The sequence below is a fragment of the Lactuca serriola genome, chromosome 8 (genome assembly GCF_051521515.1).
Source record: "Lactuca serriola cultivar US96UC23 chromosome 8, Lser_US96UC23_V15, whole genome shotgun sequence".
In the NCBI taxonomy this organism is placed as follows: Eukaryota; Viridiplantae; Streptophyta; class Magnoliopsida; order Asterales; family Asteraceae; genus Lactuca; species Lactuca serriola.
This window is the reverse complement of record NC_136415.1, coordinates 222,788,567-222,804,142: the sequence shown is the minus strand read 5'-3', so window position 1 is coordinate 222,804,142 and position 15,576 is coordinate 222,788,567. Positions and strand designations below refer to the sequence as shown.

The 15,576-nt window shown below is 43.0% G+C and overlaps 1 long non-coding RNA gene across 1 annotated transcript; it reads left to right on the top strand.

Annotated features, from left to right (window-relative positions):
- The first annotated feature begins 14,396 nt into the window (after positions 1–14,396).
- LOC145065625 (uncharacterized) lies at positions 14,397–15,192 on the top strand. Its single transcript, XR_013688498.1, has 3 exons — positions 14,397–14,487; positions 14,839–14,872; positions 15,061–15,192. It is a non-coding gene; the product is annotated as an uncharacterized LOC145065625 (long non-coding RNA).
- The last annotated feature ends 384 nt before the right edge of the window (positions 15,193–15,576 follow it).

Here is a 15,576-nt window from a genome sequence, read left to right as displayed (position 1 = left end):
ATCGATTTTGGGGTTGGGAGCGGTGCTGATGCAGAGAGGGCATGTGATAACATATGCATCGAGGCAGCTGAAGTCTCATGAGATGAAATATCCCACCCATGATCTAGAGTTGGGGGCAGTGGTGTTCACCCTCAAGATTTGGCGTCACTACTTGTATGGGGTTCGGTGTACGATATACACGGACCATAAGAGCTTGAAGTATTTGATGGATCAGCCTAACCTGAATATGCGTCAGAGAAGGTGGTTGGATGTGGTCAACGATTATGATTGTGAGATCCTGTACCACCCAGGCAAGGCTAACGTGGTAGCCGATGCATTAAGCCGCAGGGCGGAGAGCACCCCGCTGCGGGATGTATGTTTGAGATTGACTGTGATAGCTCCAGTGTTGGACGCCATTCGTGGGGCATAGGCCGAGGCTGTGCAACCTGAGATGCAGAAGAGGGAACGGGTTGTTGGTTTGGTTTCAGAGTTCGTTACCGATGGTCGGGGGCTTATGACATTTCAGGGGCGTATCTGGGTACCGTTTGTGGGAGGATCGCATACCATTTTGATGGAGGAGGCGCATCGGTCGAAATTTTTGATCCATCCAGGGGCCACTAAGATGTATTTGGATCTGAGAAAGGGGTATTGGTGGCCTTGTATGAAGAGGGATGTCGCATGGTTTGTTGAGAGGTGCTTGACCTACCGTAGGGTTAAGGCCGAGCACCAGAGGCCGCATGGTAAGTTGCAGCCATTGGAGGTTCCCGAATGGAAGTGGGAACAGATCACTATGGATTTCATCACCAAATTGCCAAGGACTGTCCGAGGAGTTGATGCAATTTGGGTGATTGTGGACAGATTGACGAAGAGCGCTCACTTCCTTGCTATCAGTGAGAGTTCTTCAGCAGAGAAATTGGCGGAGGTGTATGTGAGGGAAGTGGTATCTCGGCATGGGGTGCCGATCTCGATTGTTTCAGACCGTGATGTGCGCTTCACTTCCAGATTCTGGAAGAAGTTTCATGAGGAGTTGGGTACTAGACTGCATTTTAGTACTGCATATCATCCCCAGACAAACGGTCAGAGTGAGCGGACGATTCAGACGCTCGAGGACATGCTCCGGGCATGTGTGTTGGATTTCGGGGGTAGTTGGGATGCATATTTTCCCTTGGCAGAGTTTTCCTACAACAACAGCCATCATTCGAGCATTGGTATGCCACCCTTTGAGCTGTTGTATGGGAGGAGGTGTCGGACCCCCATTTCTTGGGGAGAGGTTGGACAGCGGGTGATGGGCAGTACAGAGATCGTGCTTCAGACGTCAGAGCAGATCCAGCAGGTCAGACAGAGGTTGTTGACCGCTCAGAGCCGACAGAAGAGTTACGCAGACAGGCGCCGGTCCGAGCTTGAGTTCCAGGTCGGCGACCTTGTACTCCTGAAGGTCTCTCCTTGGAAAGGAGTGATTCGATTCAGGAAGAGGGGCAAGTTGGGGCCCCGATATATTGGTCCTTTCTGTGTGATCGCAAGAGTAGGCCGGGTAGCCTATCATTTGGAATTGCCAGTAGAGTTGGGGCAGATTCACGACACTTTTCATGTGTCGCAGCTGAGGAAGTGTATAGCCGACGAGTCGGCGGTGGTTCCATTAGAGGATATTCAGGTGGATGCGAGCCTGAATTATGCTGAGAGACCAGTGGCCATCAGAGATCGGAAAGTCAAGGTTCTGAGGAACAAGGAGGTACCCCTGGTGTTGGTTCAGTGGCAGCATCGGAAGGGGTCAGAGATGACCTGGGAGCCGGAGCGTGAGATGCGTGAGCAGCATCCGGAGCTATTTTCAGAGAGAGACTTCGAGGGCGAAGTCTAGTTCTAGTGGGGGAGAATTGTAACAGCCCGGATTTCCAGGTATCTTTTATTCATGTATTTTTGGTGTTTTGTGAGGGGACTCAGCGAGTTGGAGCTCAAACTCGCCGAGTAGGATCGCGGTTCTGGACGCGGGTTCGCGCCTGGACTCAACGAGTCCAAGGGATGGACTCGGCGAGTCCGCGCTTTTTAATGAAACCCTAATTTCCCGGTCCTAAGCCCTATTTAAAGGACCTTATGGCCCTTCATTGCGGCTACCTTGACCTTGAGAGCACCAAAACGGCTGAGAGTTCTTGTGAGTGAGATAAGAGGCCATTATTCACCAATTTTGTGTGTGTTTGCAAGAAAGGAAGGGGAAAGGCAAGCTAGAAGAGTTGGGAAGCTTGGATCTACTTCCATTTCGTCAGAGGAAGCTTCTTGAGGCATCATTCGGAGCTTATTCTCGTGTTTTGTTGTTATGGCCAAATCTAGGGTTTCTTCATGCCTTGTTTGCTTTGTAATTGGAGTGTGAGAGGTCCCATGGGGATATGGTACCTAGATCTGGACCTTATTAGGTCCAGAGAGTCCCAAATGCCATGCTTTATGTCTTCCCTTTTGGGTTGGAGACTAGGGTTGCCATCTTAGAGGTCATTTCTTCAAAAGCGAGATTGAGTTGATGCATGGCATGGACTCGCCAAGTCCGAAGAACAGACTCGGCGAGTAGCATGAAGATTGTCCTAAACCACTCAGCGAGTGGTCTTGCCGAGTTAAGGGTTGACTCAGTGAGTCAGGGAGAGTTAGAGAGGGTTGACAGGTGGACTGAGTCGAACTGGAACTCGCCGAGTTGTTCTTGAGACTCGACGAGTTGAGTCGTGGTGGCCCCGTGATTCATGCCAGGTGGGACTCGTCGAGTTGGGGGTGTACTCGACGTGTCAGGAGAGGATCCTAGGGAGTCAGTGAACACGTATAGACTCGCCGAGTCGCCATAGTGCACTCACCGAGTCCGGTCAAAGTTGACCGTTGACTGTTGACCAGAGTTGACCAGTGTTGAATTGATAGGGGTAGTCAACCTTAGTGGTAAAAGTGTTAATTAGAGATATATGATGTTATAGGAGGATTATAGCTCGGAGGATCGAGCACGAGTGATTTCCAGGATTCGCGAGTTATCAAGATATACGAGGTGAGTCTTTTCACTATACTTTACCTTGAGTAGGTAATCAGAGTTATGTGACAGAGTATTTGTATGCTATATGTATGTTATGTGTTGTACTGCATCATTTCTATGTGATTTATGTTGTGCATGCTTATAGAGTTGGAACCAGAAAGTTCCCAGAGTTAGAACCAGTGGGTTCTCAGAGTAGGGTCTACGGACCCACAGAGTTATAGCCTCGAGTGGCTAATATGTGTTATGTGTGGTATATTGGGGAACTCACTAAGCTTTGTGATTACAGTGTTAGTGTTGTTGTTTCAGGTGCTAGTGATGACCGTGGGAAGGCGTCGGCTTGATCTGTACACACACATGGGATTTTTATGATATGTGATCTTGGGATTTTGTATGATATGGATTGGAGTTTTAAACTGGATGTTTTGTTTAAAATTAAATGAAAATGTTTTTTATATTATGCAAAAAATTATTTTGAAATTCACGGTGTAACACCTCGATTGTTTGGTGATTCGGTCTTGTCTTCCGAACGTTGTAACTTCTTTATACAATTTCGTATCTTAAAGATATATCCACGCCTTCGTATTTGAGTCTACTAAAATTTTCGTTTGGATTACTCCCGTTAAAAAAATAATATATTTTTACTTGCGATTTTAGAGAAAAAAAATGTTCATACATTCATTCATAAAGAATGCATGTAGATAAAGATCATAAGTAAAAATATACTACTTTTTAACGTGAGTAATCTAAACAAAAATTGTAGTAAACTCAAATACGAACATGTGGATATAAATATCATTAAAATCTGAGATCGTATGAAGAATTACGATGTTTAGAACACAAGACTTAAGCAACCAAACAACTTAGATTATTCCCTTTAAAAAATATATATTTTTACTTATGATTTAAAAAAAAAACGTTCATGTATATATTCATAAAGAACACATGTATATAAAGAACGTAAGTAAAAGTATATTATTTTTTAACGGGTGTCATCTAAACAAATTATAGTAGATTGAAATATGAACCCGTGGATCTACGGATCGTTAAAGTCCGAGAACATACGAAGAAACTACAACGTTTAGAAGACAATACCTAAGCACCAAGCAATTGAGGTCGACGTGGCCATAAACTTGAATAACCTCGAACTCCTCATTAACGAGTGTCCCATGTAGGATATCGTAAGAAACCTTAAAAAGTTGTTCATAAGTAGTGAATGTGTACAAAAACGACTTATTTTGCAATATATATATATATATATATATATATATATATATATATATATATGCTCCCTCATCTAACACTCTAAAATTTCAACCAATTTAAACTTTTCAAAAACAACCCAGTTTCATAAACTTATTACAAAAAGTTTTTCAATACAATTATTATCAGAGTCTTCCCAGAACCACATCATAAAACATAATCATGACGAGCGGTACGATCATGCCTTTGCCTTGCCACGGTCTCCTGAAGAACCTGAAAAACATTAAGCCACAACTGTAAGCCCGAAAGCTTAGTGAGATACCCTCAAAATACCAACCACATATAAACATAACCATATCATAAAACCGATACAGAACAGCCATGCACTTCAGGTCTACTGTGTGACTGGTCCGCCGCACCGGCCAACAGTCCACCTGGTCCACCCTCCGAGTCTAGCCATATACATCGATTCTACAGTGTGATTGGTCCGCCCGCACCGGGCCTTCAATCCACCTGGTCCACTCTCTGAGTCTACAGTATGACTGGTCCGCCCGCAGTGGGCTTTCAGTCGGTCTGGTCCACTCTCTGAGCCTCGGCACGTCTGGTCCGCCCTCTAGGGGCCTGCAGCCTATCTGGACCGCTCGCTGGGCCTTCGGGATAACCGGTCCACCCTGGGTATGTTGGCCTACAGCACAAGGCAAGACCCACCTCAACCCAACCCCAGTCCAACAACCATGTGCACATAAACATTCAATCATATAACAATTCACATTCAATCAAGCCGATCTAGCAGATCACATAACATAACATCATCCTAACCAGGATACCGACCTAACCGGTCACTAGCATAGCATCATCCTATATACCAGGATACCGACCTTAACCAGGTCTCTAACATATACCATCCTAACTACCAGGATGCAAACATAGCAAAACAACAACATAACAACGGTATCTGGATTACAATCCGATAAAGGGTCGGCCTTGGTGCCTTAGACCCTGTTGATATAGTGAGGATAACTCACCTGCAACTGCTGACTGAAGAGATAAGTCCAAGCTTCTCCGACCACCGACACGATCTCCACCAGTAGCCAAACACCAAAACACTGAACTCAAAACAAATGCCAATAATTACTAAAATGCCCCTGGAAGTCAACCGGTCAACCCTTGGTCAAAGTCAAAGTCAAAGTCAACCTCCTGACTGACTCTACTCGCCGAGTCAACCCCATGACTCGTCGAGTCCTCATGCTCAGAACTTTCCCAATCCGCGACTTAACTCGCCGAGTCACCCCGAGACTCGCTGAGTCCCACAACTCTGAGTCCCCTCGCACTCAACTCACCGAGTCCTCCCTTGACTCACCGATTCACGGCTCAACCAGAAGAAGGTTAGGACCTCACGACCAAACTCGCCGAGTCCAAGAACAGACTCGCCGAGTCCAAGGCTATCTTCAACCAACTCGCCGAGTTGTTTTTCCAACTCGTTGAGTTCCTGCCCATCTTCAAGCAACTCGCCGAGTACACCCTTGTGACTTGCCGAGTACCCCTAGATCTTAATCCATACAGAAGCTTTCCAGGCCATGCAGATGATCCAAACCATAGATCTACCCTTCTACAACCCATCCATCACGTAAAGTGGCAAACTTTACATGAATCCAAAGAGATCTAAGCATATAACACTCTAGGGTTAGGATTTGGGACAAGATGGCTTCACCAATCACTCAGAAACAGGGACTTTAATGCACTTTAGACCTTCTCCATTCCAGATCTGAGGTAGCAACCTCAGATCTAACCTCCAAACTCAAAATACCACAAGCTATTCTTTCCAAATACTCCAAAATGATGAATCTAGATGAAAAACAGCCCAAGCAACAAAATAATACCTCAAAAGAAAGCTCCAACAGAAGAGAAATCTGAATCCTTGCAAAGCCCCTTGCTCCAAGCCTCTTAACTCTCCAAGATCTCTTCCAAAATCTCTTCTCCAAGGTTCAAATGCTCTCAAATCACTCACAAACGCGCATTAGGGTTTTCTGGACTTCAAGAGAGGGTAAAGAGGCTGGGGAGAGGGTATAATGTCCTTTATATAGGGCTCATCCTCCGAAATTAGGGTTTTCTCCACACAGCACCAACTCGCCGAGTCCAGCCGCCGACTCGCCGAATTGGCCCCTTAACACGCGACCAGAATTGCGACTCTACTCGCCGAGTCCACCCATGGACTCGCCGAGTTGCCCTTTCACATTCACACTTTGAACCTTGAAATTGCACTCCTGAACTCGGGATGTTACAATTCTCCCCCACTTAAATTAGGCTTCATCCTCGAAGCCTGCGGCAACACAACTCCAGAACTACTCCCGCAATGCACCACCTGGCATTAACCAAACCAACTCCTCAAGCCGGCTACATGCTTCACCCTCTGATAACCACACTTATCAGATACTACACTTATCAACCGAGTACCACTCCATGGTACTTTTCTCGTTCCAGATCACAACAATCATTTGAATCTGATGAGCTAGATATAACCTTGAACCACCGGGATCCCGACCCAGTACCGCACTACTATCATTTTCCTCGTCAGACACATTCTTCACTGAATTCGCTGCTGAGACTTAACCTGCTCCCTTTCTTATTCCAACTTTATCCCTTCCATGCTGTCAGAATGACACGTCCTTCAGCTTTAGAGCAACTCCCATGAGTTCTCCTCTTGCAATCACATGCACATGCTGAACTAGCTCTAGCACCCTCAGGTTGGGAAAACCCGACACACTGACGACACCTCCAAACATCCCCCAGGATGAATTACCACTACATACATAACTCCTTGGCCAAAACAAACTGGGAATCCAAGACTCCATCCCTACATCCCTTCCGAGCCTCTTGGCTCTACTCCCTCGGAATCCCTTCCGTTGCCTCAGCAGACATCCAACCCGGATGTGATTCCATACCACCGCCGCAACACACTGCTCAAGAACCATAATTGGAACAACCCAATCATAACTCCGCACTACTGCTTTCACTTCCGTGAACTTACACTCCCTCTCGGAGCTACATTCATTTCCCTTTCCTTACCAAGGAAATCCACCTGGCCGCCGTGTCACTACGACAAGTGCCACGGTGCTTGCCCAACGCTACACCACTCCCTTATAGCATAACCGCTATCCCATGCACCACACAAGCTCTGAATCTACTCGCAAGGACTCTCGAGTCCATGCACTACCTTCCACTAATCATGATCAATACCCGGGGCCAGACCTTCTGATGCTATCACATCGCGACATACTCATTCCATTTCCTCATACATATCTATCAACACATGCAAAGTCTTCAGCATGACCGGACCGCCTTACCAGGACTTCAGCCAATCTAGACCACTCTCAGAACCTTCAGCAGGTCTAGATCGCCCATCAGGGCCTTCAGTATGTCTGGACCGTTCTCCGAGCCATCGGCTTGACTGGTATGCCCATCGGCCTTCAGTCTATCCGGACCGCTCAACTAACATCCAACATCTCGAATTATCCATCCAGGAAAACTCTCCCATGCATACTATTCTAGCCCTCTAGGGGCTCCGAACTCTGACTCCATCCTACATACTCAAACCCGGCCTGACCCAAGGCCTTCCACAATCAATCACCCTTCTCACCAAAACCCTTGGTCTGTATCCCGCCCCGTCTGCCTGTCACTTGCTCATACCAGCCTACGCTCTTGGCTGACCGAACCGCTACTGAATCCCCAACAGCTAATCGACTACTCATGCTTATCGATCTTCCAGAGAATTTCCAATTCTCCCCCACTTAGAGCACTGACTACCAACCACCGGTCGCCATCACCGACCTCCCTTAACAACCCTACACAACACCATCCCTTACACGCGAACTGATTCCCACTAGAACGAGCAACCTTCACAAAATCACATATCAACACAGATCATCTCGGACATCGAAAGAAACCCGACATTCAGCAAACCACTCCTCAGACTGAAGATGTTACCCGACATTCAGACCAAAAGACGGATTTCCCACTAATAATCCTTATGAATGATAACCAACGAAATTCCCAATACCAAAACCCTTAACCATACTGAAAATCACACAACGAGACTAGCAGATAAATAATACTCCATAATAATCGCAAGATAACAAGATATCAAGAAAGAAACATACCCGCAGCTGCATTCGGCACTGCCCTGACCTCCTCTGTTGTAAGCTGAAAAACACGACCCTGAGCCCTCGGGGGCTCCGCTCCACCCTGACCTCCACCCGAAATCTTCAAAGTGGCCGGTGCTGGAGCCTGCACCGATCCTGCAGCAAGTTGTGGACAGTTGACCCTCAAGTGTCCAACCTGATGGCAATGATAACAAATCCTCAAATCCCGAATTGGGGTTGTCTGCCGACAATCCCTCGCATAGTGCCCCTCCTTTCCGCACTTGCGGCATGCTCCACCGGACCTACAAACTCCGGTGTGACCCTTCCCACACTTTCCACAAGTGCGGCTGCTTTGATCTCCCAATCTAGAATCAACGATCTTGGACCGTTTCGGCGCCGGCTGCGACTGTGCCGGTGATTGCCTTTGCTCTCTCAACTGCAACTCAATCTCCAACTCACGCCGCCTGGCGGCCTCCTGCAACTCTAACAAGGTCTCGCACCTCTGCGTAGACACAAACTACCTGATATCCCTCTTGAGCATACTCAGATATCGGGACATCTGAGCCTGCTTCGAAGCAAACTCCGGGCAAAACATCGCCCACTCAGTGAACATCCTAGTGATCTCCGTCACCGACTCCGAATCCTGCTTCAGCTCCAGGAACTCCTGAGCTAATATTTCCCTCTTAACTCGCGGAACATAGTGAGTACTGAACATCTCTCTGAACTAATCCCAAGAAACCGCAGCTCGCTGCGCATCAGAATACAATCCCGTGGTCAACCTCCACCAATCCTTCGCCCCGAGCCTCAAAAGGTTCAGAGCACACCTCACCCTCTGATCAGCAGTGCATGAACACGTGAAGAAACACCCCTCCACGTCTAACAACCATCTCATAGAAACAATCGGGTCCTGAACTCCATCGAAGGTAGGGGGCTTCGTATTATCGAAGTCCCGATACTGAAAACCTCTACCGGCTCCTCCCCCTGCCGCTGCTACAGCCGTTGTAGCTGCCGCGGCAGCCATCTCTGTAAGAGCTGCATAACGCTCATCAAAATACTCGACCATGGCGGTCTTGATCGACCCAAACAGTTTCGGCAACTCGGCCCGGAACAACGCAGCAACCTCATCATGCAGGATCTCACGAATCCTAGCGTCCAACTCGCCTGTGCTCATCTGACCAATAACCTCGGGCGGTACTGACCCACCCTGACAGCCCTCTCCTGCTCCCGATCCTGACCCGGATCCGCTCCCAGCATGCCTCGTAACAACCATACTGAAAAACACCGCAAGATCTCAGATACTTCCCACTAACCCGGGAACCAACCCCCAACCCAACCCTAGAGGTTGTGGTTTCTTTGATATGCGTATGGGTCCTGTGCTTTTAGTAGTACGGGCCCATACTACCTTCCACACCTACCCATATTTATATCAATTATCACCACAACACCCTAGTGAAGAACATACATAACAAACACTCAACCCTCACTCCTAGAGGAACCCTGGAAATCTCCCACAGAAGAAACCCTAGGCTAGCAGGCATCATAAATCAGGCAGCATTATCATGAAATCCTGAAGATTCCTAGCCTAATACTAGCATGTTGTTCTATCATAGCTCAAAACAAATATCATGTATGGTATTTTGGGGTTTCTTACTGGCTCTGGCTGATCGTACCTCCGCGTCCTCCTTTACTCATTTTGAAAACCATTTTAAATTTTCTTTTGAAAACTCTCCTTGATTTGAGACTGGATTCACACGAATGTTCCTCCAATGCACTCAAACCAAGGCTCTGATACCAACTTGTAACACTCTAAAATTTCAACCAATTTAAACTTTTCAAAAACAACCCAGTTTCATAAAGTTATTACAAAAAGGTTTTCAATACAATTATTATCAGAGTCTTCCCAGAACCACATCATAATACATAATCATGAGGAGCGGTACGATCACGCCTTTGCCTTGCCACGGTCTCCTGAAGAACCTGAAAAACATTAAACCACAACTATAAGCCCGAAAGCTTAGTGAGATACCCCCAAAATACCAACCACATATAAACATAACCATATCATATAACCGATACAGAACAGCCATGCACTTCGGGTCTACTGTGTGACTGGTCCGCCGCACCGGCCAACAGTCCACCTGGTCCACCCTCCGAGTCTAGCCATATACATCGATTCTATAGTGTGATTGGTCCGCCCGCACCGGGCCTTCAATCCATATCACTACAAGAAAATAGCCCTTTAATGACGCGCAAACAATGACACTCGCTGATAGACGACGCGCATTTGTAAGTGCCCTAAAAGATAATGTCAATTTTGCAAAATTTGAAGGATAGAGGGCACGCATTTTTGCATGCCCTAAAATTAGTGTCAGAAAAGAAAAAAAATAAATGCGGAGGGCACCTTTCATAAAATGTGCGTCATGTGAATGTGTCGCTTTATAATTTTAAGTGAAACACGCGTTTTAGGCGGGAAATGAAATCGACGAAAATTACTCCGCCTATTGAATCCCAAAATTAATCCCCTCGCCTCTTCTACTTAGCAAGAAAAATCCCTAGGTCCTTCATCTTCATCTTCAGTATCATCAAACATCTCGTTCATCGGATCTCTACTCGATCTCCTTCTTATCAGTATCACCAAACATCTCATTCACCACCTCCGCCCTATCTATAACAAATCTCTCTCTCTCTCTCTCCCATTAACCACAACAAATGGGAGAGAGAGAGAGATAGAGATGATTCCGATAATGTATCAGTTTGTCCGATTGGATGCATCACTACCCTCTTCTATTTTCTTTTATGCATCACTACCCTCTTCTATTTACTATTAAATTTGGGGATTTTCTTTTATGCATCACTACCCTCTTCTATTTCAATCATTCCAAGTTCATCGTATAACAAGGCTTCGTTGGTTTTATTAGCTAATGATCTCTTTCTAGATGTTAATCGATCTCCAGTTAATTCGTTCACCCCCTTTTTTTAGGGTTTTTTTCTCCCCACACTTCCTTCTTCGTTCTAACCCAGATGCAAAAATCGATGAAACATGCGTTTTCCGACCTTTAATAGCTAAGATGGAAACGAAATCCCCGAAAATTCGAAAACCCCGCCTTGTTCTCCTTCTTTCTACTTTTCTTTTTTCGGCTCTTCACGCACACAAAGATGACGATAAAATTAAGGGAACGAAGATTGGAGAGCTTCCACCAGATACTCATTCACATCCCTATTGTGCGATTCTATTAGAAAAAAAAAATCAAATCCACAATCGAATTAGGCCGTCCAAGGTTTTCTAACCCTATATTCTTGTGAAATTTCAAGCACATCTCTCTAAACTGGGACGAGGATGGAAAAAGACGGGTTGAGCTAACAACTTGAACATTCAGGTCTTGTTTTGATTCTTCGTGATCTCTCTCTCTCTCTCTCTCTCTCTCTCTCTCTGATATTAGGGTTTTTTCATTTATAGAGCAAGTATTTTGATGAATGGCATCCCTAAAATCAATTTTTATAATCACTTGCTGGCTGACTTGTGTGAACTGTACCAAATTTTGAGGTGTTATTCTCATCTCTTTCATCGATACATCTTTTTACAGGTTCATGTTTTCATAAATTTTGTTATCAAAGCAATTTTTGAGTGTCAGTGAGATTCATCCATCAACTGAAATGGCAAAATTAATTTTTTGTATGTGGATTGTAATTCATTAATTTCTAACCACATGGACCGATGTTAGTGTAAACTTTTTATAAGATTATGTGGAACATGGATATGCACACAATGTGTTTGTATAAATGCTCAAAAGAATCTTAGAGTTTTCATGGGTCTGTCTCCTTTTCACAGTTGAGGTTTTTCTTCTTTTTTAATGTTAATGCTTACTCATTTGGTAGATGGCTGCCAAATGTGCTTGAACATACCTTTCATGTTCACCTAATATGGAGATAGCTTTTAACCTCTTTCTAATATTTTATTTATCATATCCATCTTTTAATAACGATTTTCTATCTATAATACTAGATGTGTGATTAAGATGATAACTGTCAAGCGTACAAATGTTGAGAATTTGAAAAATGAATTTGATTTAGCTAAAAGAACAGTAGAGGTTAACTTCCATTTCCAAACTTTCAACTCATACTTCTTTGTTTACCACTACATTCCTTCACTTGTGTTATTGGATTTTATTATAAAGTAATCTTTAGCTAAGAATATTTATTTCTGTTCTTTTCAATGTGATCCAACATAAAAGAAATCATGAGATGCATGTTGCAATGTTGGGCTAATGACGAGTGCATATGAGTATATACTAAGTCTGGTGCAAAAGTAATTACATATCATAACTTGAAAGTAATATAAAAAATGAAAACACTGAATAGCAAAGAGTTTAGGTCATCACTCATCTCCGCTGAAAGACAGTCAGGTATAACTAGAAAACTAAGTAAATTAAGTTAATGAATAAAGAAAAAATGTTATTTTTTTATAAAAATAAACTGTATTCATCTAAAGTTTATTGAAGGTGACAACTAATAGAAATGATCTGATTGGCAATGGCAATGACAACTTATGCTACTACTTCTATCCTTAATTGTTGTCCCATGGATGCTGCTACCCAAGCCTTTCAGTTTAAAGGCACATCATAACAGAGTATGTCATGTTCTTTTTATTGTTTTAATCATGTTTATATTTTTTGATTAATATTTAAAGACCATATTATATATTTTATTTAATGTTCCAGGCACACAAAGGTGATTCCTATGTGGCACTTGAAGGGACAGATGAGTCATTAGTGGAGGGAGGTCATCATGGATCCCATGATCATGAAGAACCGTTTGAGCTCAGTGAAGTGTTTGTTCATCAACTTATTCATAAAATTGAGATTGTACTTGGGGCAGTGTCAAATACTTGAGAAAATGATAAGGTTATATTCGTCTATTTTTTTTGTTTCAGGTTAAGGTTCGAGAAGCTAGGACAAATTGGGGGTGGGGGTGGTTGTAAATGTGGTGAAAAAGTCGGGCCTTCCAGAAGCTGGGACAGATTCGGAGAAATCATTCTTGTATAAATCCAATGCCTCGAGCTTAATCATAGATCCAACAAAAGCAGGAAGCCTTCCAGATAGATTATTGTGTTCTAAATTAAGAACTTTTAGTTCTTTGAAATGCCACAAACAGTCTGGAATTTGTCCGCTTAGATAGTTATGAGAGAGGTCAAGTATAACTAAAAAGCCATGGATAACCTCACATAAAAAGGAGATTCCTCCAGAAAATTTGTTTCTGGAAAGATTTAGTAATGCCACAGTGGAAGAGACATTAGTTATTAGACCATCAAAGCTGTTGGAGCTTAAATCTATCACTGAATTGTTGTGAAATATTGATGACAGATCTGGTACTTTCCCACTTTATGTTGTTGGAAGAAAGATTCAGGAATGTTAACCGGGAAGGCCACGAGCCCCAAAACTCGAGAGGAATAGTATCTGAAATACCATTATTTGCAATATCAAGACTGGTAAGGTTTTTCAAATTTTGAATCCTGAGCTTCAAAAACATTTTCCTCAAGGTCTTCCAAAATTTAATCCTGTCAAGGTAACTTTATTTGCGTTTTACTGACCTTTTATTTTTCATAAATAATTCAAAAATACATGACTTATGTTGACAAGATATGGGCATATAAGAACCTCAGTTTGTGGACCTGGTAAATCAGATTGAGAAACTTGAACAACAATTGATTTCTCACCCATTAAACAAGGTATGAATTTTTGTTTAATGTTTTAGTTTTAATTAAATCAAATTTCATGATTTGTTAAATGTTTCAGTCTCAAGATGAAAATCACCATTGGTTCTACCATTGTTATTGGATATTTGCAGAATTGGTTGTTTTAGGGAAAATATCCTGCTATTTTTTTCTTTATTATTATTATTTTTTATATTTTGTGACATGGATTTTTTGCGGGTTAAGCGATTAAGCGATATCTCACCTCATATGAACCATAACCGATATGGGAGGTTTGTTAAGTTCATTTTGTTTTCTGATGCAAAAAAAGTGGCTAATATCTTTGTGTTGTGCTGTGGTGTAGCGTTTTCAATATCTATAATTAAGGCAGAGTAAACAATTTTGCAATGCCTCGATGTTGCAGCTAAGGCTCCGCATTGGCCTATTGGTGTTGATGGTTAGTAATTCCACCTGGCCTCGTTAAGGTAACAACATATCTGTTGTTCAAACTTCAAAACCCTACTTGAATTTATATTCCATTCATCATCTAGAAACTAGTTTCAATTAGAAACCATGTCAACTTAGTCAAGTTAGTTGGCTTAATTGCCCTATGTAGAAGGAATTCATATGAAAAACATAATATATTCAACAGGGAGCTTCAGTACATGAACAAAGTGAGGAGACATTATCCCTATCAACCCTACAAATAGTAACATTATTTCTACCAATAATGCCCTTGGTGTTGGTCAAGCTCATAGATAATAGCCTTCTGGACATGTATGTCATCATATTACATCCTCCAAATACTACCTTAACATATATTAGTTTTTTTGCAGCTCTCAATCTGATCTGGAAGCTAATTTGTTTAAGGTATATATATATCCCTGTTATCTCCATTATAGCCATGTCTGAGTTTTTACAGTGTACCCTCCACATCCTTATCATTATAAATACTATGTTTTGTTTTGAAAATGAACTTGCCTCTACAATGGATGTTGCTCTTGGGATTTTGATTATTGAGTAAAGACTTGGAGTTGAATTTTATTTAAATCTTGCAGCATTATCAGCAAGATGCAGTAAAGACTTGGAGTTGAATTTTGCTAAGTCATATAATCAGCTGCTTGGAGCATTAGTCTTAAAGAATTATGAAAGGCAAGATGCAACTTTAGTTAGTTGGAATTCGATGTACATAGTATATTAGATGCAAATTTATATATTGTAAGAAATAGAATTGTATGACATTAAATTTATGCAATGGATTCTATTTTTTGTATATGATATTTTATTTTCTACTATGAAACATTAAATATAAATTTAATTTGAAAATAAGTAAATCTATAAATAATATTTTTTTTAAACATTTAAAATTATGATACGCAAAAATGTGTGTCATCTTCATTTATGACATGGCCTTTCTTGACAGGGCCTTTCTTGATACGCATTGCGTGTCATTAACACGCGCGTCGTAAGGTAACGACACGCGAATGCGTGTCGTCTTCCTTTATGACAGGGCCTTCCTTGATACGCATTGCGTGTCGTAAGCACGCGTCGTAACTGCGCGTCGTAAATGCGCG